We start from the raw sequence: 26,672 nt of genomic DNA on the forward strand, positions 1-26,672 counted from the left end.
CAAACTCTCAATACCTGTCTTCTACCCTCACTGAAGAGGCAATTTAAAGGCTCACATGATCAATCAACCTACAGTTCCATCAAACACCTTGTAACACCTACTAATCTGATTTCAATCCAGTTCTTCTTGCATTCTTTGCTGCTAACATTATCCTTGCTTTATTCAACACAGAAGTCAAACAAGCCACTAGACAATACAGAGGACTACAAGAAATTAATTAAAGCAGTTATAAAGTAGTGTTTATGCTATTCCATTTCCTAAGTTTTCAGCCTACGGTCCACACCAGATTCCCAGCTGGCATTTATCAGTACAGTTCTAATGACCCATTAGGCCAATTTAGACTGCTGCAGATCTGGCTGTTAGTGTTTACCATTTAGCATTAAGAAGTCAATGAAAAAGCACAGGTGGTACTATCGATTAACTGAAAGAACAGACAGATGATCTGTACTTTGCCCAGACTCAGGATACATCTAATTTACACTGGATATGCTTGTGTCTTTAAAAGCAATTATTAGTTTAGCTGTTTTGTACTAATGCTATATAAATACAACATTTCATGGTATTTTCCTAACATGTAATTGGATACTGTCATCATCCTCTGATTTCAATTGTTTTCATCCTCCCTATTCAAAAGTTAACTTCAAGTTAAGCACGAGCACAAGTCCTATGAGGAGAGGCTGAAGGAGCTGGAGTTGTTCAGCCTGGAGAAGAGGGGGCTCAGGGGAGACCTCATCACTCTCTACAACTGCCTGAAAGGAGGTTGTAGCCAGGTGGGGGTTGGTCTCTTCTCCCAGGCAGCTATCAGTAAGACAAGAGGGCATGGTCTTAAGCTCTGTCAGGGAAGGTTTAGGTTGCATATTAGGAAGAAATCTTTTACAGAAAGAGTAATCAGACATTGGAATGGGCTGCCCAGGGAGGTGGCGGATTCACCGTCCCCAGAGGTTTTTAAGATGAGACTGAATGTGGCACTTGGTGCCATGGTCTAGTAACCACAGTGGTGTTGGATCAAGGGTTGGACTTGATGATCTCAAAGGTCTTTACCAACTCAGCTGATCCTATGATTCTGCGATTCAATGCAAAACTTACAAATTAGTAAATGTATTTTAAGGACCTTTCAAATCACCCAAATATGGAATGTTTTCAGTCTTGAATGTGCCCCCCAAAAAGCCATGTTTTCTCTTTAACATCATGGCAATGACTGCAGTCCACCTAGACTGACAGTGTTTTGGCTTCAGTGTGACACTTCCACATCTTAGAAGTCTAAATACTGTTATCTGCAGTAGTTCCATAGCTGGTGATATTGGTAAAGCTGACGATAATAGTATAGCTGACATTTCCAGTGCCATGATGATGCCAGTACAGATTCTTCTGTGCTTCCGTTGAATGCTCTAAAAAATTAACATGTCACCCTTTTCTTCTGGATTGAAATTACCCTTATTATTCAGTCGGAAATACCACAGATCAAACTGACTTAACACCCCCTTCCTCTCCACTCCCTAGGTCTATGCCACCCCGAATATTTTCAAGACACTTGCAAGAACTTGCTCAAGAGGGTCCATTTCCGACCCAGATGTGAGAGGATGTGAATGGCTTGTGTGAAGGAGATCCTTTGTTTTAAATCATCAAGTAATTCTTTAATAAAATGGCACTAGCAGACAGCATCTCTGTTCAACAGACCCACTGCATTGCCAAACACAATGGCAGCTGTTCAACACTGCTGCTACTGCTGGTTTTCAAGGAGACTGTCAAAGCTGCACCATTATTTTTTTTTATTGGTTTTACTTTTTTTCCTCTTTGCCTTTCCTCCAGTAATAGACATATATATAATTTCAGTAATTTGGCAAATTTTGAGTAACTGAGGTATTTGGAAAAATAAAATCCTGCCTACTATTTTTAGGAGCAGCCGTACTGGGAAAAAGCCCCTTTCAGTTACCTAAAAGAGGACTGAGTTGGCAAGAGACCAAGATCTTCACATTTAACTTTGTTTAAAAAGCTTATCGACAACCTTAACTTCTCTGTAGGATACAGAACTCCCCTACTGCTGGGACATCACTAAAGCTTTGGAGCATGTGAAGACAAAGTTCCCAGGACTCTCCATCCCTCCAACACACAGCTGTGATCCAGAGTGCAGTGGGGAAGACAAATTCAGCACGTAGCTTTGGTGGAAATCTCCTCATTGCTCAACAGTCATTTCTACAATGCTGAGGTATTAATACACCCTCTCCCATTAAAATTCTCCTAGTAAGAAGTGCCACATAGGAACTAGGTATTGCTGGATTTTTAGCTGGGGCACTGCTTGGTGCAAACACACGCTCAGTCAAAGACTTAACCATGTTCTTGCTAATGCCTATCACGGACCACAGGAATGTCCCTCTTGCCCACAACAGCCACCTTGCTGCACTGCTGCCCCTCACCCCACAAACCTGCACACCATGGGCAGCCAGGCACCCCTTGGCACTGCTGCCGGTTCATCCAGCCAGAAACAGCCATGACAGCAGCTGCAGAGCCTGTACTCCACCCTCGGAGCTCAGAGGCACATGGTGCTCCAGATGGTGTTGTGAGGACACTGCCCTCCCTTCCGCCCTGGTAGCATTGTCAGCAATCACACAGATCCCACACACAACAGAGGAGGGCTTTCTGCAGAAGTTCAGCTTTGTGCTGTGCTCATGACTGTAAACCACTCACCCTTGCACACAGTTAAAACGTTCAATATTTTAAAAAGAAATTATCAAAGTAATTGCATGGAAAATTATTCCTCACCTATGAAAAACACCTAGGCTGTAATCTTCTGTTCTTAACAACATTACTGACCTATAAACAAAGAATAAAATACCTCTTATCAGAGGGCACGTTTTTAAATTTAAATATACTCACCAAAATTAAACTTTGCAGGAAGCTCCAAAATCTTTCCTGCAACCGGTAATCAGCCATTTTTTACATTATGTTACTGACATACCTTAATTAGCTCTAATTCACAAATTATAATCACTGTCTAGAAAAATTGTGATGCATTTGTTCTGAAGCAGTTGTGCATCTTTATGAACATACAGTTCATAAATCTTACAGAATTCATTAATGCAAAAGGAAAGATACTTTTTCCTATAATGAATTATGACATACCTGTTTTCCACTTCAAGCACTCTGGTTTCCTAAAAGTCACTTGCAAACTACTAGGTAAAAGTATTAAAATATCTGTTCATTGATTACAATGAAGAAAAAAGAAAAAAAAATCATTCCTTTGCTATAGAGACTAGTATTTTTTTTCAAAGACATTTCAACAGGACATAGAAACTAATCTTCAGCTCTTTTGAAAAACCCTTTGAATGTATCCTTCTATCTTTCTGTTTCCAAAGACCTTTCAAACCTTGACTTGTGGGAGTCTGTCTATTATTGTGAGTCAATGACAGCTGGAATCTTCCAAGTGAGACAGACAGTTTTAAGACTGGTGGTGCTTAACTAAAACATGCAGTACTACTGCTATTGAAGAAGCACAATTTTAAAACGGAAATTAAAGATTTCTACCCTTTATAATAGTGACATAGCTGTTAGTGTTACTGAAGTTCAGATCTCATTATTATATAGTTCTTCAACATCCACAGTTGACTTACAAGCATTGTTCCAGGAAGGCTTATTGGAGCTCAGTTATCAAGTGCAGAGTTTATGAATTTGCTGAATCTTCTAGGTGAACTGTAATCTTCCCTAAGTAGTAATAACAAAACCCAAACTTTGTGCAGGTAAGTGAAAGCCAAAGGAATAATCAGCACAAAACCTTGAGAAGAAAAGCTTCTGAACTGCAAGTTACTTTGCCTGAGAAGAGACTGGCAATACAATGCCTTCTTTATTTGCTGAAGTGCACTTGAAGCACAGGAATTTTTCGCTCCAGGTACTTAGCTATCCAAAAAAGCAGAAGATATGTTCCACCTTTTGCCTCATTTTACTTGCATACCCATCTGTGAAGAGGTACAAATCCACATGAAACACTAATTGTTTCCCTCTTCCACAAGTCAGCATCCTTTGAAGAACTCCAGAAAAAAGATGGTCCAATTATTTGCACACAAAGAGCCAGATTTCATAGTACTGATTGGTTTTCACCAGTGAAACAAGAGCAGAGGCACAAAAGGACACTACACTCTGGACAGTCAATGATACATTCAAGGATGATGAGGCAAGTGTGAATGCAGGTGCCAGGAGGCATGGGTTTGCATATGATGCCACACATCAACAGCCCATAAGGAGGATTACGATCCGTGCTGAATTCCACCCTTGTCTGCTGTGTACTCCATTAGTGCCTTCACACAAGCACATCACCCAAAAAACTCCCTAATCCCATGTAGCAAGAGCAGCTGCAGTGGAGGCAGAATCTGGCCCCCAGTGTGGGAGGAAATTGAATAGGGAGCAGAACAGCAGTCCCACTCTCATGCCACCATTTAACAGTTTTGCTGGTATGTGACCTTTTGTTTGCCATCAAATCATCTCCCTAGCAGTCAAATCATATGTTTGTCTATTCATCAGATCCCCTGAACATTCAAACCACATATACAAAGGCTGTTTGGATTCTTCCTGCCTCTATTGTGGCAGGTCAATAACTAAGACAGGGAGCTCCCAGCTGGGTATGAGCAGCACAGAAACACTGCACAACCAGAAGGGAAAGAGATCTTGGCAGAGCACACTTATATAGGGAGAAAATTAGAGTCTGGAAACTCAACGACAAGTCATCCCTTTTCTTCTGAGTGTCATAAAAAAAAAGATGTTCAAAATAATTACTACAATAGCGATGTTTAAATGTTAATTTGTACAGTACTCTGCAGAGCTTACAGTTCTGATTGACGTTTTGGCTGGAAAAGGAACCTTACTTAGCAATCTCTGTTTGCTGAATTAAAGAACTAATAGAGGTAGTTTGATAAAAATGATGTCACCCTGTTTGAAACCAAGCCAAAAGAAAGATATGCTTTCATGATTTTGCCCCTGCAACCGTATGGTGATATTTAGACCTACAGATTTTCAGGATGGATTTGAATCCTCACCATTAAAAATCAGAAACTGGGAAATCATGACAAAATTCTAGCACTAAAAACTGCCTCCATCTGAACAGGTTCTGTTTGCAGGAGCAGCAATTCATTGGGTATTTAATTTTATGACACAGAAGAACATTCACTTAGCTTGTCCACGTTTAACACACCATCTACTTCACCCAGTTGAAACCACTTAAAATTAAGTCTCATCTAAACTAGCACTGGTCATCTAAATTCCTTCTGAGATGACAAAGAGGGACATCTGGAGTGTATTTATCCTGTTCACATATATGTGACTATTATAAGTTAGGATGCTTCATTAGTGAAGGTGATCCTTTTTCTCCACTCTTTAAATGAGAAAAAACAGCTCAGTCAGATAAAATTAGGTGAGATGAATTCCAGCATATATATCTCTACTGTTAATGAATGCATCTTTAAAGGAAGGGAAATATTATCCCTGTGTCATTAATGGGCAACTTTGAGTCTCAAGAGTCTGGAATTTGTACTTTGAAAGAATTTACAGTCCATCTACACTTAATTCAGAAGTTTAAAGTCTAAAACTGTAACCCTGAAAACCCCTCTGTGGAAGATAGGTAAGGAACAGAGTCTTACTTCTTTTCTGTCTCACTGAGGTACAATTACAGTAGCTACATTTGTATGGGATAGCTTGAAGAAGCCCTCAACAAGGAACACATCTGCCTTGCTCAAGATAGGAATCAGAGAAACTTCTACACAGACATAACACAGGGATGTTTTTGTTATTGCTGAGCAGTGCTTACATGCTGGTGAGGAGAGTGGGGGTGCATGGGAAACTGGGAGGAGACAGAGTCAGGACAGATGACCCCAACTGACCAAAGGGACATTCCATACTACATGAGATCATAATCAATATATAAGGTAAGGGAGAAGAAGGAGAAAGGGGGAGGGATGTTTGGACTGACGGCGTTTGTCTTCCCAAATAACCATTATGTGTGATGGAGAGCTGCTTTCCTGGAGTTGGCTGAACACCTGCGTCCCAATAGAAAGTGGTGAATGAATTCCTTGTGTCATTTTGTTTGTGTGTGTGGCTTTTTTCTTCCCTATTAATCTGTTTTTACCTCATCCAATGAGTTTTCCAGCTTTTACTCTTCTGATTCTCTCCACAACCCCACTGGCAGAGGAGTGAGTGAGCAGCGGCATGGAGCTTAGTGACTGCCTGATTGGAAAAAAAACTCATTCTCAAACAGTGTTCTCCCCCATAGTAATACAAAAGAAAAGCACAGGAGAAAAGGTGATGGTGCTTTGTGGGAAGTGCTGACTCAGGTTCAAGAGTAGGGGTCATTAATACAAGGATGCAGCAAAAATCAGCCCTGCACAGCTACCAGGACTAACCTGTTGGGCTGAGGCAAGCTGGGTTCTAAAATCAGGTCTGAGCACCCTGTGTTTGACGTTGTGGGCAGGGAGGTGTGGACAAGGACAAAATGAGGGAGAGCCTACAAGACCAGAGTTGCTGCTACGGGTCCTGCAAAAACACCCGCGGGAAATGCACCCTTCCTCTGCATGTTTGCTGTGTGTGAGTGTGTAGGGAGGAACATATGTGGCCTTACACAGCCCAGAGAGAACCACCACAAACCCCATCTGAGTGCTCTCTGTAAGTTACATCCTTGGGGAGAAACAGCGTAACACTTTCTGTCAGACAAACTAAAATTACACAAGCTGTCTTGGTATTTCTGACACCACGACAGGAGAACAGTGCCCGGATTTTGATGTGCTGAGGGAAAGCAGTTTTTGGAACATGCTTAGTACAATCCAGGTTGGAATCCACTTGATATCCAGACAGTTACACTTTCAAGTTTCACAGACTGAGCTACTCAGAGTGCATATATTCCTAGATGGCACTAGTATTAGTGTCAGGTTGTATTTTTGTACTTAGCTTGAAGTCTGCTGCTTCCATTTCAGGCCTGGAAAAAGGTTTTCTATATCTAAAAGTTTATCCAATTTTTTCCAATTATAGCCGCTGGTCGTCAAAAATTATTACCTTTTCTATGTGCCTGGGACTATCATAGTCATACGGAAACTGCTGCAATAAGGGAAGATACTGAATTTGGTGTCTGAATGGAGATTGCCCAAAATGAAGAAAAATGAAGCCACATTACCATTTAGTTCTCAAATTTACACATCATACCCAGAAGACCTATACCCTCAACCTCTAAATATTATTCATTTTTAACTACTATATACAACTAGGTAGAGAATTTAAAACACTGAGAAGTCATCTGTTTCACTCAGCTAACTCAACTCCATAGGAAATAACTGAAACAAGAAAAATGTTTCAAAACACTTAAAAAAACATCAATGCAACAGAACCAACAGCAAACCCTAAAATGCTGACAAAATAATTTGGTAATAGACAAAAGAAGAAAAAAAAAATCTTATTAATATGATGAAAACACCCACTGTCAGCAACAAAGTAATCCTGGAACTCTATAAATGCATTGAGAAAAATAACAATAATGTTAGATTGAACACCTTTGGACACAAATTTGGAGTTAAGTCATTAAAAAGATTTCTTGAAAGGAAGGATGCTAATAAAAACCCAAACCTCTTAAACTTTTAATATTTTTTTGTGAACCATAAGTTTCTTCGTTAAGCTAATCCCATTAATGCTTGATCAACAGACTCAATGCCAGCCCTTAACAATATAGGTAACACCACTTGGCAGTCTGTGGCAGTAGTTTGCCTTTTTCTCTGCCAAGTAAATAACTACTAAACTCCAGACTGCTCTGATATCAAAGGCTCTATTGTTCAGATGGGAAAGAAATCCCAGAGGATGTGTGAACTGTCTTAGTACAGAGGTGGCACTTGCTGGAAGGCAGAGCCCCTCTCCCTCAATGACCTCCACCAGCCATCCCTGCTCACATGCACAACTTTTCCTTTTGACATGATATTGGCATCTGAGGGGAGACACACAGCTTAACAGGCAGCTCATGGTCCAACAGAAAAAAAAAACATTTATAAATAAAAAGCATTACAGATAGGCAGGCAAATGTGCTGATATTTTGTCTATGTGCATCTTTCCACCTGCACAGCATCCAAAATTAACATTTTCTTAATTTACTTGAAGAAACGCACAGAAGGTTGGCTCAATCTTGTGATTTCTATGGGTTACATTACCTGACTTGAATGCCAAACACAGTTTGATATTTCCAAATATAAACCTTGCATGTATTTTCCTGAAGTCTCTCAGCAAAGGGCTGGACAAAATTTGATTGTCCTTGTTCCCAAAACTGATTATGCTCAGTGGCATATCCCCTCCTATACTCTCCCTCCCCATTCCTCTCCACTCTCTCAGCCTTCTGTTAGTAGCAAAGAAACAGGAGAACATTGTACCTAACAGCAGGCACATTTCAACTAAAGCCTGTAATTGCATTTCCCCATAAATCTATCAGTTATTTTCTAATAATTATTTATTTATGCATTTGTAGCCAAACAGACAATAGCTTATATCACAAAGGGTGCACAAAACTGAAAGATAACTACACAGTTTCGTAACCTGACTGTATTCCTACTGCAAAATGTGGTTTTAGCTTTGCAGAAAACATAATGCAAAGGTACAACAGTGAATTGAAAGGTCAATCTGACCTTCACTTTGACAGGTTTTAGACATTAAAGGTTAACACACACAAAAGATGTTAGCTCCGTCTCAAAGACCCTTTTCCAAGCACTCTTTTGTGTACAGAAACAATGTTTCTGTATAGAATCACAGAATCATTTAGGTTGGAAAAGACCTTGAAGATCATCAAGTCCAGCAACCTACATTGTTGGACTCCGAGTCCACCGAAGAGTGGCATGAGTACTAGCAAGACTTAAAATGACATTTTAAATGGCTTTAGATAAATTAACGCAAGCCTCTCAGAGGACACCTACACTGATACGCGCAGTTCAGACTGCAAGACTGCTGTACGACATGGTGTCCACGCACTGTGCTCCTCTCCACCCACCCTGGGAGGGGCTGGCAGACCCGTGAGGGCTGGCATTTCACAGCCATCCACAGCGTGATGCTCCCAGGTGCCTCCCGATCCCGGCATGCTCCCACTGTGTGACAGAAATGGTTTCATTAGTGATACATCACAACATCATTTTCTTGACTAAGGTTCATCTTCTTTTCATTATTGATGCAGTAATTAGCTAATGAGGAGGAACTGCAATTGCTAAAAGACTAAGTTGTAACACAAGAACTCAATTGGCATGAACTAGATTTCAAAACCTGAGTGGAGTCATATCATCTGAATGGGAGACTTTGCAGCTCTGTCACACTGAAATTTCTGCATTTGCGTTTCATACTACAGAGTTGCTACACTTTTCTCTCCATCTCTCCTCCCCTGAAATATACACCTCTAAAGAGAATGAGGGGGTCAATTTTCAAAGACAGGTGGAAATTTAATTACATCAAAACTGGGAAATTGTGAATAGAGTATTTTGATCTAGGTAGTATTTGTGAGCCACAACACTGAGAAGGACATATTGTATACTCAAAAAGACCCCATGTCTGTTCTAAAATAAAAGCAGCACTATTTAATTACTTCACCGATTTCTCCTCTGGCAAAAGCATCAGCTAAGTAAATAAAATATTTTAGTGTAGATCTGTAATGCCTTATGGCTTTGGCTTTGGCCAGGTTGATAAATAAAACTAGCAAAAACCTCAAAACCTGGGAGGCAAACAGATATCTCATTAAAGTGCAGCACATTAACTTGCCATCAGCTTTGCTGCATGCTGTGCCGTGAATAAATTAAATGTGAATTCAGAAGAATTCTGACTGTCTGTGTCTGACAAGCTTTATTACCATGCATATACCAGCAATCATCTCCCCAGTTTTGCAGGGAAAAAAAAAACACATCAAGGAGGCAAGAGCAAAAGAATCCAAGTTTATCTTTTCTGGCAGTGGAGTGGCTAAACTTCTAATGCCAAAGAGGGCCTGACATAAATGCTTCAATGCCAAACACACAATTGGAACTGATATTCTGGACAACCACCAGTGAAGTAGGTATTTTGGTGACCTACCCAGCTTCTCCTCGTGGCCATACCTACTGAGTGTCTATTGCTTATACAAATGCAGCCTGTGCTCACTTCAACAGAAATGCAACCTGAGCACGACTCTGATGGGTTTTGGCTCAGTCAGGCACAATGGAGGTCACTGAATAATATATTTTTCCTGAGGCAAAAGGAAACATTTCCCTATCTTCTGAAGTTCTTTGCCCCTATTTCTTCTAGTGTTACTAAGCTCCTTTATCCTGGAGCATGAAGAGGCTCCGATATGTTAGTTGTATTTCATCCATTTCAATGAAACAATGCTTGACTATGAAAAGCAGGGATTAACATTTCTTTTCCATTGTTTTTTGTTAAGTTCTATCTCATAAATAAAAATCAGCATTTTTGACCATCATCATATATTTCAAAATACAGACATAATAGAAATGTATGCATTTTAATCAGGCAAAACCATCAGAAAACGAAACATAAATGAGGACAGAAGTGAGACAATCATCACACTATCTGACTGAGGTCTCCCAAGACATAAACACACATGCAACTACTCAGGACGGCAGGCCAGTGATCCAGCACAAAGAAGGAATGTGTAACTACATACTCACGAGTTTTGCATCTGCTTTTACATAATATCATTGTCCAGATCTGCTCAATAATTTATTGGAATTTATTAATTTATTAATATATGTAATTTATTAATATATGATCTGTGGAATAAGCTTATGAAGACCTTATGGCTGGTTTAGCTCAATGGATGAAGCATTATGTGATGACCACCAAAGAGCAGAGTTTGGGACATTGGCATAACTACAAATAGTAGCACACCATAAGAAAGACCTTGAGGTGCTGGAGCACATCCAGAGAAGGGCAACAAAGCTGGCAAAGAGTCTGGAGCATAAGTCTCGTGAGGAGTGGTTGAGTTAGTGGGGTGTTGTAGCCCAGATAAGAGGAGGCTCAGGGGAGACTTTATCCCAAAAGGAGTTGCAGCCAGATGGGGGTTGGTCTCTTCCTCCAAGTAACAAATGATAGGACAAGAGGAAATGGCCTCAAGTTGTGCCAGGAGAAGTTGAGATTGGGTACTAAGAAAAATTTCTTCACTGAAAAGTTTGGAACAGGCTGCCCAGAGAAGAAGTGGAGTCACCATCCTTGGAGGTATTTAAAGACGTGTAGATGTGGTGTTTAGGGACATTGCTTAGTGGTGGACCTGCTAATTAGGTCAGTGGCTGTACTTGACGATCACAGAGGTCTTTTCCAACTTAAACGATTCCATTGTTTTCTTCTATTAAACAAAGCACCTGCAAAGTAAAACCCTGTAGCTCCATGCTTTATTTAATGTGCAGACACATTAAACCACATAATGTCAGAAAGCCTCTTGCACAGAAGCACATTGGATTCCCATTAGTAAAGATTGATGGAGAATTAAAAATTAACGTTTTATTCATCAATATTTCAATGCCCTATTAGGTTCCATTTGATAGAGAACGCCCTTAGCATGTGTCCAATCACAGCAAAGCTGGGGAGGATGACAAGCATTTAACTGAAGAAATGGGAAGGGCACAGAATTTGTCTAAAGCCTCCAAAGCCAGGGGCTGTTTCACTGCTAAAAGCTATTTTGCTTCAGATGACACTATTTAGTCTACAGATAAGATTCATGCATTGCAGAGAAGGTTGTCTCTGAAGCTGGTCAGAAGTCCTGGAGGAGCTCACCCTACACTGCTGAGCACGCACAGATGGCACTTTGCCAAAGCCACGCTTTAGCTACTAAGAAGGCTTGAAGGCACAGAGTCAGCACTTGACCTGTCGACCTAAATTCTAGATTTTCATCACCTAAGATAAAGTATCAACACCAAGTTATTCACAGGGGACACGTCTCTGACACAGAGTTACTGAGCTTAAGAATACTCTTGCAAACATGCAAGTTCAAATCATGGGGCTGCTAGAAGTGCCTGGTACCCACTTGCAAGAGGAAGATGGGTTGCAGCTTTCACACACAGAACTGCCACCCCACAGCACAACACAATCCCCATATCAAGTTTTCTTCCCCCCAGCACATTTTTCCAGCCAAATCAGACAGATCATGCACAAGTGCTGGGAGGGGAAGAAAGGAAAGAAAGGAAAGAACTGTAATTTATCTTTTAAATGGGAGTTGTCCAGTCACTACAGGATCTGGTAATTTAAATTAACTTCTCTGGGGTACTTTCATTTACAAGTGGTAAAGAGGTAATGATATGAACTATCTAGTAAATAATTTGCCTTGACAATTACACTCTTTTTCTTTGCCAAACAGAACAGAAATCACTACTAAGACACAAATTACATATGTTCTCTGATAGTTCCCATATGGGTTCTTATGAGAGCAAGACAGGTATCACTGCTCAGCTGCTTCTGCTCTACCTAGTATAGGGTGCCCATGTGTTCAACATTGCCACACACACAGAGAACAGAGGAATAGAGAACTGGAGAACACAGTGGAAATGTTTACTCTGAAAAAGGACTGTTGAGCTTTTCAGAGTTTCCTACAAAGATATAAAAACTTTCTTAACAAGTTTTCCTTTTTTAGATTCTTTATTTGTCCCTTGATTTGCCCCATATACTTTGTGCAGTTTGCAAAATGAAGTTTAATTTCATCCCTTCAGAACTTTCAACAGGGAATCATCACCTGAAGCAAAAAACACAGAAAAATGTAGGTATACATATGCAAACACACACATGCACATACATATTAAGAGCCAATGCAATGATTAACACATGTCCAAATTATTGTATCTACTGACCAAGTGATTAATTTATCATCATGTGAAACCTTTGTAATTTGAAGGGGAAATCTGCTTTCCTGTAGAGGAAAGGTTTTGTCTTGTCTTCAAAAAGATAGACTTCAAAATAATCGGGATTCATCCCAGGATAGTTTTTCAGTTCTTGAGATCTCTGCTCTCACTCCGTCATCAAAAAAAGCCCAGTAGCCAGTCCAATGCAAGTGCAATTCATTACCCTTTTTGGTTTTGAGTTGTTTTTCTTTTGCTGTTTGTTTGTTTGTTTTGTCATTTTTTTGTGGTTTTGTTTCTTGTTTTGCTGTTTATTGGTGGGGTTTCTCTTTAGAATTAGGTATTTTACTAATAGTACCCCTGCACAGAACTTAAGTGTGCTAAGCCATGGGCAGTGCCTGCCCCGGACATCTTACAGTCTACAAGCACAAGAGATGGACAGAGAAAAGAGTGCAAAGGAAGAGAAAGAAAACTACTGGTAGTAGCCATGACTGGAGAGAAATTACATTTTTCAAATCCCTGTTCATGTTAATGCTGGTTTTGCATATCTGCTCCCAGTACAGGAAGAGCAACCCTCAGCTTTCCTACATGGAAGGATGGTCTAACAAGGACCTGACTTGAAGTAAGACCATGCTCATCTCTGGCAAGTGTTTGCTCATGAGATGTCCCTCCTTATTGCAGGAGGTTTGGATGAGACCACCTTTCACGGTCCCTTCCAAATCAAACTTCCGTGACTCAACAATTCCACGTAACTGTACAAATTCAACAAAGATTTAAAATAACACATCTCATAACTACCCTTTCTAGCACACGAGCCCTGTGCCCATGTGCAGCATAGAGCAAGCTCAGGCTCTGTGATCTTCAAGCCCTTTGAGTATGCACAGAGGGGAGAGGGTCAGGTTGGACCACCTGTCTCTATCAGTCCATTTTTAACAATGTGTTTCAAAGAGCTAACGTCCCTAACTCAAGAAAGAAACCCCAGTCACTAAAGCATCTCTCTGTAGTAAAAGTGAATGAGCAGTCTTGAAGACCACATATGAGTGATACTACTTTCACTCAGACTCAAGGAGACCAGTAGCTACAAACCTCTGTGTTCAGCTGGTTACGGTATTTGATGAAGAGAAGGTTAATCTTTCAGGTACTTTTAATAACCATCTCTCAAATCAGTGGCACAGCTGGTGTCCAACACAGGACTAAGGACACTGAATATTGCCAGCTAAAATATACTAATTAGGTAGTGATAAACTCTGAGCAGAAAGGTCATACTGCATTTTAACTTCTTTACCCCGAAGACCTGTACATAGGATAATTAGTTTTAGGAGATCACTATAGATGAAAGCCTAGCTCAAGAGCTGGAAAAAATAGGAATTAATTAATTGTATTTACACACACACACATATATATATATAAAAATATAAATATATATATATACAAAATTAAAACAATTCTTCATACATACATAAATATTTATATATATAATTAAAAAGTGTGCTGGACTTCTTTGAATGGGAGCCTAAAGAGTTACTCTGCAACACCATTAAAAGGTTGAGATGGATCCTTGCAATAATTTTTTACATCCTAATCCCACTCACTGTCCTTTCCAGGAATTCAAGAGCATGTGGTGAAATCAGCAGGACACCCAGAAGACAGACAGTAGTCTGCCCTGCGTTAGGGAATGGGGAAACATCCCATACATAGTCACTTTCAAAATGCCTGGAAAACAAAAAACTTCTGACTTCTCAAGAACATGCTTTCATGAATTCCAAGCGCATTTGAAAATCCACATTTAAACTTATACTAGTTCTCATGAAAGTAAAATCATGTATGCATGTTACCTGAGTAAAAAAATAAAATCTCAGACTGTCAGGTAAGCACTTGTTAAATATGTTAAATACCACAGAAAAATATTTGCATTCTGTTCATCTCCACCCAACATTAAGCACCTGGAAGCATGAAAAATACAGATATTCATTTCTTCTGAGTCTAGTGCCAGTGTTATAAACAAGGAAGTAAAAATGTCTTCATTACCTTTACTCTTTTGCTGATCACTTAGCAAAACAGTTCACTGTCTTTAAGTAGTTTATAAGTTTTCATCCATTATGTTATAGCTCAGCTGTTCACAGTCCTTACACGCATTCCAAGCATAGATTTTCACTTTTCATATTATGTAACTTGGTCCACAGTTTGCTTTGAAACAGTGAATTGGGCTGGGACTAATAGTACTGTCTGAATGTTGCAGACTATTTATCAGTCAGACTATTTACTCTGCTGTGAGTAGTGGTGAGTAAACTCCCTAAATTGTTTTCCCACACATAACTGCTTCTTGTAAGAAAGTTTATGCAAGTGTTTGAGGAAGTTTACTAGGTCATTGCATTCAAGAAGGACCTTCTGGAATTTTAATTTACTATACCCCAAATGTTTTTAAGCTACTGAACCAGAATGACAGCCACACTGCACCCTATTTACAGTCTGACTTCTCCTGTTCTGACCATATGAGTAAGCTTTTACAATTTGAGCTTCTATAAAACATCCTGTGAACAAAGTTCTACCTAAGCACCTCTGATGCTGGAAGGATTATACTTTAGACAGAAAGACTGAATAAAAGTTACTGCTGAAACAATGTGGTTTTCATTGCTACGCCCTGTTCTGTCTAATCCAACTACTCCACTACAGTCTATGTTCATACATTCATTCTAAACTGTCCACACTTGAGACCTTATTCTGCCATAGCAAAAATAAACAGCCAAAGAAAAACCCTTACCAAACATTGCTTTTTCTTCCAAAAAAGGATGAAAAGAAAATACCTAATTCCAATGCTACAAAATAAGTTTGATTTTTAAAAGATTAAAGATGAAAAATTTCACAACTAATGTCAAAAGAAAGAGTATAGAAAGGAAAAATTCTATAAGTCAATGGGATTGCACATCAAATAAGTAAGTCTAATGACTATGAAGGAAGAAATAAATTGAGGGAAAAAATCTAGTTCTAAGAAACTGTTGAAGCCATGATTAAATGCCCCTGATTAACTGTGCCACAACTACCGCTCCTTGTTCAATCTGGAGAGCAATGTTGTGCCAGCCCACATATTAGCTGCATAATGTCTAAGTAAGTATTTTCAGATATCACTGCCTGCTTCTGGCTCCTAAAACCCAAACTTCTGCTCCTAAAAGCCTAAAAATTAGTCAGTGTTTCAGGGCACGTAAAAGTAAAGCAGTCATTTAGTCATCCAGGTGAAATTCTTCCTGAAGCAGGCAGTAAAATCGGCATTGCAGTGAAATATACTTTCATAGCCTTGTCAGGAGGTTCTGCCTCTTGAAAAATTTCTTAAAATTTTATTTATTAAATAAAAAGAAGTGATAATGGTTTGGTTTCTGACAGAGATTTCAGAAGCCTCTGCAAACTGGTGATATTACCATACTTTCCAGGTCATGCAGGTAATATAAAAAGGCTTATTTTTGTTAAAAGACATGTCCATTTCATAAAATATTTCCTATTACTTAAGTCAGCAAGAGATAAGATTATTTTTTATGTTTGTTCACCTATCAATTCATGCTTACACATTGTATTGTTCAAGAATGTCTGAAAGGTAGTATCTTAGAGGAAAGTAATTTTATATGGTTGGTTTACAGAACAGAAAAAACCAAAGGAATTAACAGACAATATCTACAGATTCACACCAAAATGATACTAGAACTCTATATAGGCTGTTCAACAAACTCAGCCTTAAACAGCCAGTTCCATGAGAGAAGTGGATTTAAAACACTGGAAGCAGAAAGGTACTTAGTTCTTGAGTATGTCCAGCTTATCTTGGCTCTTTGCCAAGAGTTTCCATCCCACAAGTCCTATTTCTGATCTAAGTCCACACTCAGCAAAACCTAAAATATGTAACATAAGGAGTCTAAAAAAAAATTTTTTAAATAATAATAAAAATCTATATTCCATATGTCACAGAAAGAGAAGCTTTCAAAAAGAAATCCATTGATTTTTTACAATAGTTTTAAAATAGAAGCTTGCTATGTGTTGTTTCAGAGAAGCACTGTATTCTGTACAGAGGCATTCAGCTTCCTGCAAACAAATCCTTTACAAGAAATGTCCTGTTGATAAAATGACCCAGACAAAAGTCAGAAGACTCTCAAAATCTGGAAAAACTCACAGAATAAGAACCAACTTTTACGCTTTTAGATGCTTTCTGAACAGAACTAGATGGACGTTTTTCAAGGTGCTGAAAGAGCACACACCTGTCCATCCAGCATCACCAAAAGACTTAGAAGAAGTATTTCAGTGAAAACGAAAGCAAAGTTAGTAGCTGGAAACTGCAAGAGTATATAAAACAACTAGCAGATCTGCTTGCCCTTGTTCTTGTTCTTCCCTATGACTCTGTATATGGTCACTTCTGGAGAACAGGATTATGGGGAGATGGCAGTACTGCTACTTATACATCACTTTAAACATAACATTTTAGTTTTAAATAAATGCTTGAAACATATTTTGCCATTACTGAAATAATATATTTAAATTGGCTCATGACTGAAGTAAAATTTTTTATTTTTGAGTCAGGAAATGCCTACTTTTCCATCCCAAAGGGGTATTCCTTTTTTGTTGTCTTTCATCAACTTCTAATGAAGAAGAGCATGTTACTTTCCAAGTTCTTTTCCTCATAATAAGGCATTTGCTGGAAAATAGAGAACAAGAGTAAGGGAATTTCAGACCAAGGTTTCTTTACAGACCTCTAAGGCCACAACAGGTAATGGTTATTGATGGTGGACTGTTGTATAGCATGGAAGAAATCGTTTTAGGCCATGTAATAATTCCATTTAATAGACTCTGCAGCAACTCTGAAACCTTGTACTAAGATGGAGTGTTTTTTCTGGAGAGAACACTCACTTCTAACAGATTTCACTTCTCAATCTATCAGTTGTTCTAGCAGTCTCATTGGTAAAAACATGCAGTTTAATTTCAGGCTGAATATATATGGAGTAAAAATGACATTTATATTTCACTTCTTGACTATCTCCAGAGTATGCTGTGATAGTTATGTTCTTACCAGAGAGCCATTCTGAAAAATCATTGCTCATATTCTTTAATCAGACTCAGAAACATTTTCATACCCTGTAGGAAGAGACAGTTCCATCAAAAATATGACTCTCACAGGGTCTCTAACACTAACCTTCTTCACGGTCTTGATGTAGCAAATGGTCTCCTCAGGATTCCATAATTTCTAGTATCAGAATAAAGTGTGTCATTAAAAGCTTTAAAAGGACAGCTCACGGAACAACTTATGGAACATCATCTTCAATTGACACCCAAGGACACTGAGACTGAAATTAACAGGCAGAGTAAAGATTTCAGCTTCTTCTCCAGCCATCACCAGCTTCCTCTTCCTCACTTTTGCTGGGGTAAGTAATTGCTCATCATTTGCTCTTGGTGCCTTGAAATCCTACTTTGACATACTAAACAGCAATACCCTCTTCCTAGGCAATCAGAGAGCTGCGATTATGGAGCACAGCACAGTCAAAACACACTTTTGTAAGAATGATACTGCCACATACCTGAACCTCGAACAGTCTTTGAAAGGCATAATGCCTTTAAGAGGGTAAAAAAGAGGATTGTATTAGGGATGGAAGAGCTGTTCAAGTGTAATGAACAGAGTAGCAAATACTGTGGTGATTGTGGCTTGGTTCTTTCTTTCCTTTGCAGATACAGGAACAGCTCAGAAAGTCATCATCACTCTCTAAAGGAGAAGCTCATTATTTGGTATCGTGTGGACTCCCTGACAGGCACAGCATTTTAACACACACATTCAGAAACTGTGCAAATTGGAAGTAATAGAAATTCTTTTTAAGTGTGTATTTTTACTAAATATGTTTCAGAGAGGGAGACACTAGTCTTTTTTTCCACACAACCAAACCTTTTGTTTGTCTTCATCTTACAGAAATATTTCTGCAACACAAGACATGACTAGCACCCCAGAACCACATATGGAGAAGCCAAATTTTCTGTCTGGATTTTGCAGAGGTTAAGGATGAAATGCTGCCAGAGAAGCAAGGACATTTAGGCAGTACCCAAAAATAATGGTTCAGTCTGCCTAGCTCGAGTCTGAGGGGAAGTGAGCTGCAAGGCAGCACAGCTGTTAGGGAACTGCCCTGTAAAGTATCTGGTCAGGTGTCTCCAACAGCCCAGAGACAGCCAACCTCAAAGTATCACTGTATCTTGAAAAGTAATATTGCATTTTATTGTTAATATATTTACTCACATCTTCCCTGCTTTATGTTTTTTCTAGGATAGAACATGCTTTGATTCCAGCAAATAATTAAAGCATGAATTTACTTCTCACCTGAGTTACACAAATGACTAATTAAGGCTCAATGTTGTTTTCATCCTCCAGTTTAGAAGAGGTTTCCTAAAGTGTAAACAATCCTACCAGTGGGTTTATTCATATAAAAAAACCTCACTAATAAGAGAAATAAGAGCCAAAATTTGCTCCTTGATAAGTAAGGATTTCTGCATAATTATCAGGCTGTAATTCAATTGGCTTAGGCTTTGCCACACACACACCTAGACGCAGGCCACAGGTCACACCTCTTGGCTCTTTACCAGACAGAGCTACTCACCACAAAACTTCACTGAAAAGGAGCATTGCATTTTGGCAGTTTAAGATGCCCCCTGCAGAGAAGAGCTCAGGGAGCAAGTCAGGCCATGTAAAAATTATTCACTCTTTCAGCACTTGCCCAGGCTTTTCAAGTGGCATTGGAAAACTAACCTTACCAAGGCACTAGCATCATGAATACTCATAGAGCAACAGTTTTAGTAACTCAGCCACAGTTTTAATTAGCAGCAAACCCATTTCCACTACCTCTCCAAATTTGTCCCTGATGAAGAAATATAAACACATCTTAATTGCTACTCTCTAAACTACTTCTTCTAAATACTTTCTTCCAGAACGTAATCTCAATTAAAGAGAAATCAATGAGGCATGGATGAGCATTTTTCATTTCTTAAGAAGTTTCTGGAAGTGTTTTGTGGAGAGTTCCCTCATGAGTAAACCATCACAGACATGCTGCCAACCTGCAGCAGGCAGGTGCAGCAGCTGCAGCCTGTGCAGATGATGACCAGGGCTCCTGGAATCCATCTGACTTTATTCACACACAGAATAACCTCCCCAAGTGGCTCAACAGTTAAAGACACTGGAAAAGAAGGGAGATTTGAAGACAGCTACAGGTGATGGTGAAGATGTGTCAAGCCGTAACTTCAAGACCTCAACAGCCTTATCCCTCAGCAGCCCCCAAGTTTTTTACACATGAACTATTGTGATTTATAGCTCATTACTGACAATGAGGCTGGTTGAAAAAGACCACATTTCAGTTTAGGTTTCCTGAAGAAGAGTAAAGGATGGGAAGAGAGGGATGCTTAGGTTGAACAGGATAGCCACTGGGTATCGTGATAACTCTGTTTATCAACACCCTTCTAGCTACCAATGCAAAGCACAGCACTGTGAAGGCTACCATGAGGAAATGATCTCCAGCTCAGCCAGACTCAATATAGCACTCTTTCCAATCCATGTTTAAAGGAGCTCAAAGGCTTATACCTCACTTTTCTTTAAATCACATTAAAAGTTTGTCCATCATTCATACATTTTCCTCATGTCATTTCTTGCTGAGCTCAGCTCATTTTCCATGTGCTCCACTAATCCTCACACTGACACACTATCTCAAGGGCCTTTATCACTGATCCCCCAGGGATCAGTGTTGGGCCCAGTTCTGTTTAATATCTTTACTGATGATTTAGATGAGGGGATTGAGTCCATCATCAGCAAATTTGCAGATAACACCAAGCTGGGGGGGAGTGTCGATCAGCTGGAAGGCAGGAGGGTTCTGCAGAGGGACCTGGACAGGCTGGAGAGTTGGGCTGATTCCAACGGGATGAGGTTCAACAAGGCCAAGTGCTGGGTCCTGCACTTTGGCCACGATAACCCCCTGCAGTGCTACAGGCTGGGGACAGAGTGGCTGAAGAGCAGCCAGGCAGAAAGGGACCTGGGAGTTTGGATTGATAGGAAGCTGAACATGAGCCAGCAGTGTGCCCAGGGGGCCAAGAAGGCCAATGGCATCCTGGCCTGGATCAGGAACAGTGTGGCCAACAGGTCCAGGGAAGCGATTCTTCCCCTGTACTCAGAGCTGGTGAGGCCACACTTCGAGTGCTGTGTCCAGTTCTGGGCCCCTCAGTTCAGGAAGGACATTGAGGTGCTGGAGCAGACCCAGAGGAGGGCAATGAGGCTTGTGAAGAGACTCAATCACAAGTCCTATGAGGAGAGGCTGAGGGGGGCCTGTTCAGCCTGGAGAAGAGGAGGCTCAGGGGAGACCTCATCACTCTCTCCAACTACCTGAAAGGAGGTTGTAGCCAGGTGGGGGTTGGTCTCTTTTCCCAGGCAACTATCAGCGAGACAAGAGGGCATGGTCTTAAGCTGTGCCAGGGGAGGTCTGGGTTAGATATTAGAAAGAATTGCTTTACAGAAAGGGTGATCAGACATTGGAATGCGCTGCCCAGGGAAGTAGTGGATTCTCCGTCCCTGGAGATTTTTAAAAAGAGACTGGATGTGGCACTTAGTGCCATGGTCTAGTAACCGCAGCGGTAGTGGATCAAGGGTTGGACTTGATGATCTTGGAGGTCCCTTCCAACCCAGCTGATTCTATGATTCTATGATTTCCAGCTTTCATTTCCATCCGTATTTCCAATAACTACGAATATCATATGTCATTTACAGCCACACCAGACTACCATCTCTATGTTAAACATGATGTTTCTGAGTATGTGGCTAACCCATGCAGTGGTGATTTCCTCCCACATCTCTCACCTGTGAAAATTCCAGCCACTGCCACCCTCCAAGTCTCTTCCTGAACTTAACATGTTTTAAATCACACTTCTGGAAAAATAATTGCCTTTCAGTTTATTTTTATCAAAATGAAGTTCATTTCTCTGTGATGCAATACAGACTTACTGTTCTTCTCATGTGTTTCTTTCAATTGGTATTACTCACATATTGCACTAATGAGCTTGTTCTCATCTAGGTTATTAATGAAAAAACATTTGAAGAAACAGGACCCAAGCACTGCAGCAATGAAAAGCACCCTGTCCACAACCAAGTTTTACCTGTTCAGTGCTGTCTTCACCTGCAAGTTCAGATTGATTGGATGTAAACACTGCTACCAAGATTTATTGTGGTCTTTTAACAAGTATCATACACAATGGGAATAACAGTAAAGAAGTTTTAATCTGTTGTTTTGCCAAAGTCATTAATCAGCCCCATCCTCCACCGCCAAAGAAATTCCTTGAAGCTTATTTTTCTACAGTCATCATGAATTCACTGTCAAGAAGAGCAGCAAGAAGGGTGTAACAGCAGGCACAGGCGTACTGGCAAACATGATTTTAGGGCTTCAGCAATTACATATCCTGATTTAAATTTGGCAGCTATAAAAAAAAATTCTGTCAACAGTTTTCACTTTAAATATACTAGCTTGGCACTCAGGAAATATTTCAATACTGCAAAATTGCTTGATCTCACCACCAAATTGTCAGAATACAGCCCCACTCGACTGAGAGCTTGCAGAAACCTTTTTCCTGTATGGTTTATCACTCCTTTTACTTAAACTTCACAGCAAATTCTGTCACAACATTTTTTAAAGGAAGGCCTGGGCTGCAATGGTATACAGACAGTTCTCTCCTAACAAGGGTTCTGAGAACAAAATTTACTAGATAGGAGTATCACAGCCATACATATCTTTGGAACATACGTGAGAACAGCAGAAGTAAAGCAGTCTTTTCAGAGCCCACAAATAGACTTAGCAGCTGGTGGAATGCCTGGGTATATCCCGTTATTTAGCAGTAAAATGTGGGGTTTGTTACTGTAAACTTCAGTTATTTTCCCCAACAGCAACATAATTAATGTGTCCCCTGTGCCCCCTCTTTCTGAGCACACATTTTCCTTCACTTTTGATGAAGTTCTGGAAGCAAAATCAGCCAGCAAAAGACTCCTGGGCTATGCTCTAGATGCTTTCTGAAGCAACGGTTTGCAAAGAGATGGAACTAAATCTAGCAGTGCTCAGCCCCTAATGTCCAGACAGGGATTTTGGGTGGTAACCTAAATGGCTTGCTCACATCCCTCCAGCCTTCAGTGTATTTATTCACCTTTCAACATTATTATCTCTTGCGGGATTTTGGGTGCATGGATGAAAATGCTGATGCCTTCATATTTTCAGGCAATGCTTAGGAGGGAGGCTTCCAAGTGCTCACACCTCAGCCCTCTCCCCACCAGAAGACATTAAATACTACAGAAATACACAACTTGCTCAATAATCTTCACATGAAGAAACAATCTCACATTCTGGTTCTTTGCACGGGCACAGGACACAGATAAAACCAGGTGTGGTTCACAAGCTGAAAGGGGAAGAAGTGCAGCTGGATGGTACCAGAGAACATCCAGCATAATGTCAAGGTGGTGTTTGCATGTAACTCCAATGGACAGCATGTGTGACACTTAATGTAGCTCGGAATGTGTTGCTAGCTAGCCTGCCCTTCCCCTGCAGAGCTTGCAAACCTCCCATTTAGCTGGAGCTGCTGTAACACTGTATTTGCTTTTCAAATGAGGCCAGAAACCTCATCTTCTCCAGTTTACCCTCTAATGTATAGAGATCTGCCAAACCACTTACAGTCTGGTCTCACCTCTGACTGGTCCTGCTTTTCAGAGAGCACCTCAGAGATGGGAACTGTGATGCAGTGCTCCGTGTGCCATCACATTTGATGACTAATGAACATGTGTTGCTTTCCTGTGAGAGATGTTTCCTTTCCTTGTTGGTATGACATAGTGCAAACCACACAAGTCTCATGTACAAAACATAAAAATCTAATGTGTCAGCTGCCATGAGCAGCTTTGGATACCTTCTTTGTCCTCTATGCTTAGGAAATTTAAGATCTACAAAACTCAAGTTCATTTTGTATTCCTGCCTCACATGCCCTATTTGAATCAAGTAATTTAGTTTTCTGGTCAATAAAACACGGAACTTTTCTGTCATAATACAGAAAATGAATCCTTTACAATTTGCATTTAGTGTGGAGGTTATGCAGATGGTTAAACGATGCACACACTTTCCATGCTCTGACCATTTCTTCCAGAGCAGCTTTACGTATACGTCTTTGGCTCTAAGTCCACTTCACAGAACCCAACATCTCCCTCTGGAAGCATCAGGAAAAGCCAGAAGTCAGAAGCCCTGTACTAGACCAGTCACATCACCAATTGTTAGTGTCTTCACATGATGACACTGTGAGAGCTGTGTCTGCTGCACACTTTGGATGGCCTAATGTAAAAGTCACCCAGTCTGGTCAGTTGCACTGTGATGTCTCAAGGATCTCAAGCTCTGTTGCTCTTCTCAGTGTCCAGTCCAGGCACCAAAAACTCCATAAATCCTTATCTTCCATTCAATACAGAAATCCATGCAGTGTTTCTCTTCCATTCTCCCAGCATTGTTTAAACTACCTGTTTTCCAACTATCACACGTTTAGCAGTACGATAAGAAAATCCATCCAAGATCAGAGACTAAAGCAAGAGGATTTGTCTTATTGTAAGAAGCTGTTCACAAGAGATATGATGAGCCTAGGTGTTCCAGGGTTTCAAAAAACTGAGCAATACTGCTCTTATGGAACAACCATATGCAGTGTCAAATACACCACAAACATTTTAAAGCCTTTTCTTGAAGAGTATCTTCTGTTTCAATGTCTGTCTCAATTCCATAGTAATTCCAGAAAAAGATCACTACATCTGACCTGGGAGACAAACCCCAGAAATTTCAACCTTTACTTGTCCCAAGAGTTCTCCAGACTTCAATTATATTAACATCTTAAAAGACAGTTTAATAAGAATTTGAAAATAAGCCAGCTTGTTTTTGAAATATATAGGTCTAAACATTAAAAGATATTATTATAAATAAATGTTAATTCATCATATTTTCCACACTAAAAAGGAGCAAGTCTGTGTAAGGCCCACTAGCTCAAATATCATTATAATATAGATCAAACCCAAAATATTACTTGGTGGTATTTTAGTAGGGCACAGTCTCAAAATATTCAATTAGACTATATGCTATTTCTTCCTCTTCTCTACGTAACGCCCTGATCTAGCACTATTAGTCATCACAGTGTTGATGATGTCAACAGACATCATCTGTCAGTTGACTGTGAAATGCCATAGGTAAAATCCCAAAATCTGATTTTCACTTTCTGTTCTACAATTTATATTTAGGTCATAAGGAAAGACAAGAGAACTTTTTGATAGAATGGAATTGTAAAGCTTGTGATTTTTTCACTTTGAAGATAGGCTATTTTTTCTTTCATGTAGCTATGTAACAATGGTTCACTTAAAGATTTCAAGCAACATAAGCTGGTACTCTTCTTTCTAACAAATGTGTTGCATTGTGTATTTTAGAGGGCCATATTTAAGCTCATCATCTAATCAGCATTGCTTTCTTCAGCTGCACAGAGCAATTTATTCATCAAGTGCTAACCGAGGCAGACTTAGTTACAGTCTTCATAGTGCACAAAGTAAAAAAAAATTAGTGTAACTGCTCAGATTTAGTGACACTTCACACAGATCTGCATTTACACATAGTGTAAGGCAGTAGAAAACCAGAGCCAGACTAATGTCAAAATTTCTCGTGTCAGTGAGTGAATCCTGTTATCCAATAAACTGCTGAAAACCAAACAAAAGAAAGAACCCACACAAGCCATGAACTGCGTTGAACTTACAAGTTCACTTTAAATATAATATTTCCCTTCTTTCTTCCTGAATCTTTCCTGGATTGCCTGTAAGCTGGTGCAAATTTTTAGAGCACATTACTTTGTCTTAGATAATGACTTGTAAGCACTGTTTTAATCTAGTAGAAACAGGACTGTTAGCCTATTCCCACCTACTTTCAAATGTGATTTCCACGTAGAATAATACTACTTCTCCCCGCCATGGCCCGGGTTCGATTCCCGGTCAGAGAACTCCTCCAGGCAGATGGAGCTCGTCAGCCCTGTAAGGCCATCCATCTAAGAGAAGGTCACTCTAAACAAACCTACGTCCTGAGGACCTCACTGCCACTGTCCAAGCTTGCTCGGCCCCGGCAGATGAACCTCAGGATTAAAGGGTGGGCTCAGTTCAGCGCACGCTGGGTCTCACCTAAAAAATCCACTGCGCAGGCTCGAAGGGTTAATGACCTTTCCCAAATCTTCGCTCGCGAAGACTGGCCATGATGATGATGACTACTTCTCCACATCAGTACTGGCTTTACATATTCTATAAGTATTTCTGGCCTGTATCCCACACTTAAGACACAGTTCAAGTAACCCCTGATGGGAATTGTGATGTAAAAAGGGATTGCATTTTGCTTTTTGGATTCTGTGGTCCAGGAACAGCATGCTCTTAGACAATGGCAATTTCAAAATGAAAAGGCATTATCTCCCACTTGAGTTGGAGAAGCTGCTTTCAAGGAATTAAGTTTGTTTATCAGCGCTTATGAATACCTCTTGAAATATGAAAACAATTATTAAAACCTTAAAATGACAACACCATCATCTTCCTTCTCCCTGATAAAATTCAAGCTAATTCACAGCCTAGGATAGGTGGTTTAAAGATTAAGAAATCTTATCTCTCTTAGGACATGGGAAAGCAATGCCAAAGAAAGATAAAATCCAGTTCTGAAAATTACACCGGTGGCTTAGTGACTTACTTGAGAAACAGGCTGAGCTTAAAGAAGCCACCACAAATGTTAGTCCCCCCAGGGTAGGGAGCACAATGCATGTGATTCAGAAAGATATGTTTCCTCTAGTGCAGACAAATGTAGATAT

General features: G+C 40.0%; 1 protein-coding gene across 4 annotated transcripts in view; it reads right to left on the bottom strand.

Annotated features, from left to right (window-relative positions):
• The window catches only part of PLCXD3 (phosphatidylinositol specific phospholipase C X domain containing 3), a 76,343-nt gene that overhangs the window by 39,495 nt on the left and 10,176 nt on the right, over positions 1-26,672 (bottom strand). Inside the window, exons 1-3 of one of the 4 annotated variants that reach the window (XM_017823596.1) lie at positions 5,792-5,823; positions 3,609-3,699; positions 2,761-2,811 (exon numbers count right to left, since the gene is read on the bottom strand). The exons of 1 other annotated variant lie outside the window; for it this stretch is intronic. The gene's annotated coding sequence lies outside the window, so the exon portion shown is untranslated. 2 more of the 4 variants (XM_017823597.1, XM_017823598.1) reach the window with 2 other exon arrangements.

The sequence above is a fragment of the Lepidothrix coronata genome, unplaced genomic scaffold (genome assembly GCF_001604755.1).
Source record: "Lepidothrix coronata isolate B3197 unplaced genomic scaffold, Lepidothrix_coronata-1.0 Scaffold104, whole genome shotgun sequence".
In the NCBI taxonomy this organism is placed as follows: domain Eukaryota; kingdom Metazoa; phylum Chordata; class Aves; order Passeriformes; family Pipridae; genus Lepidothrix; species Lepidothrix coronata.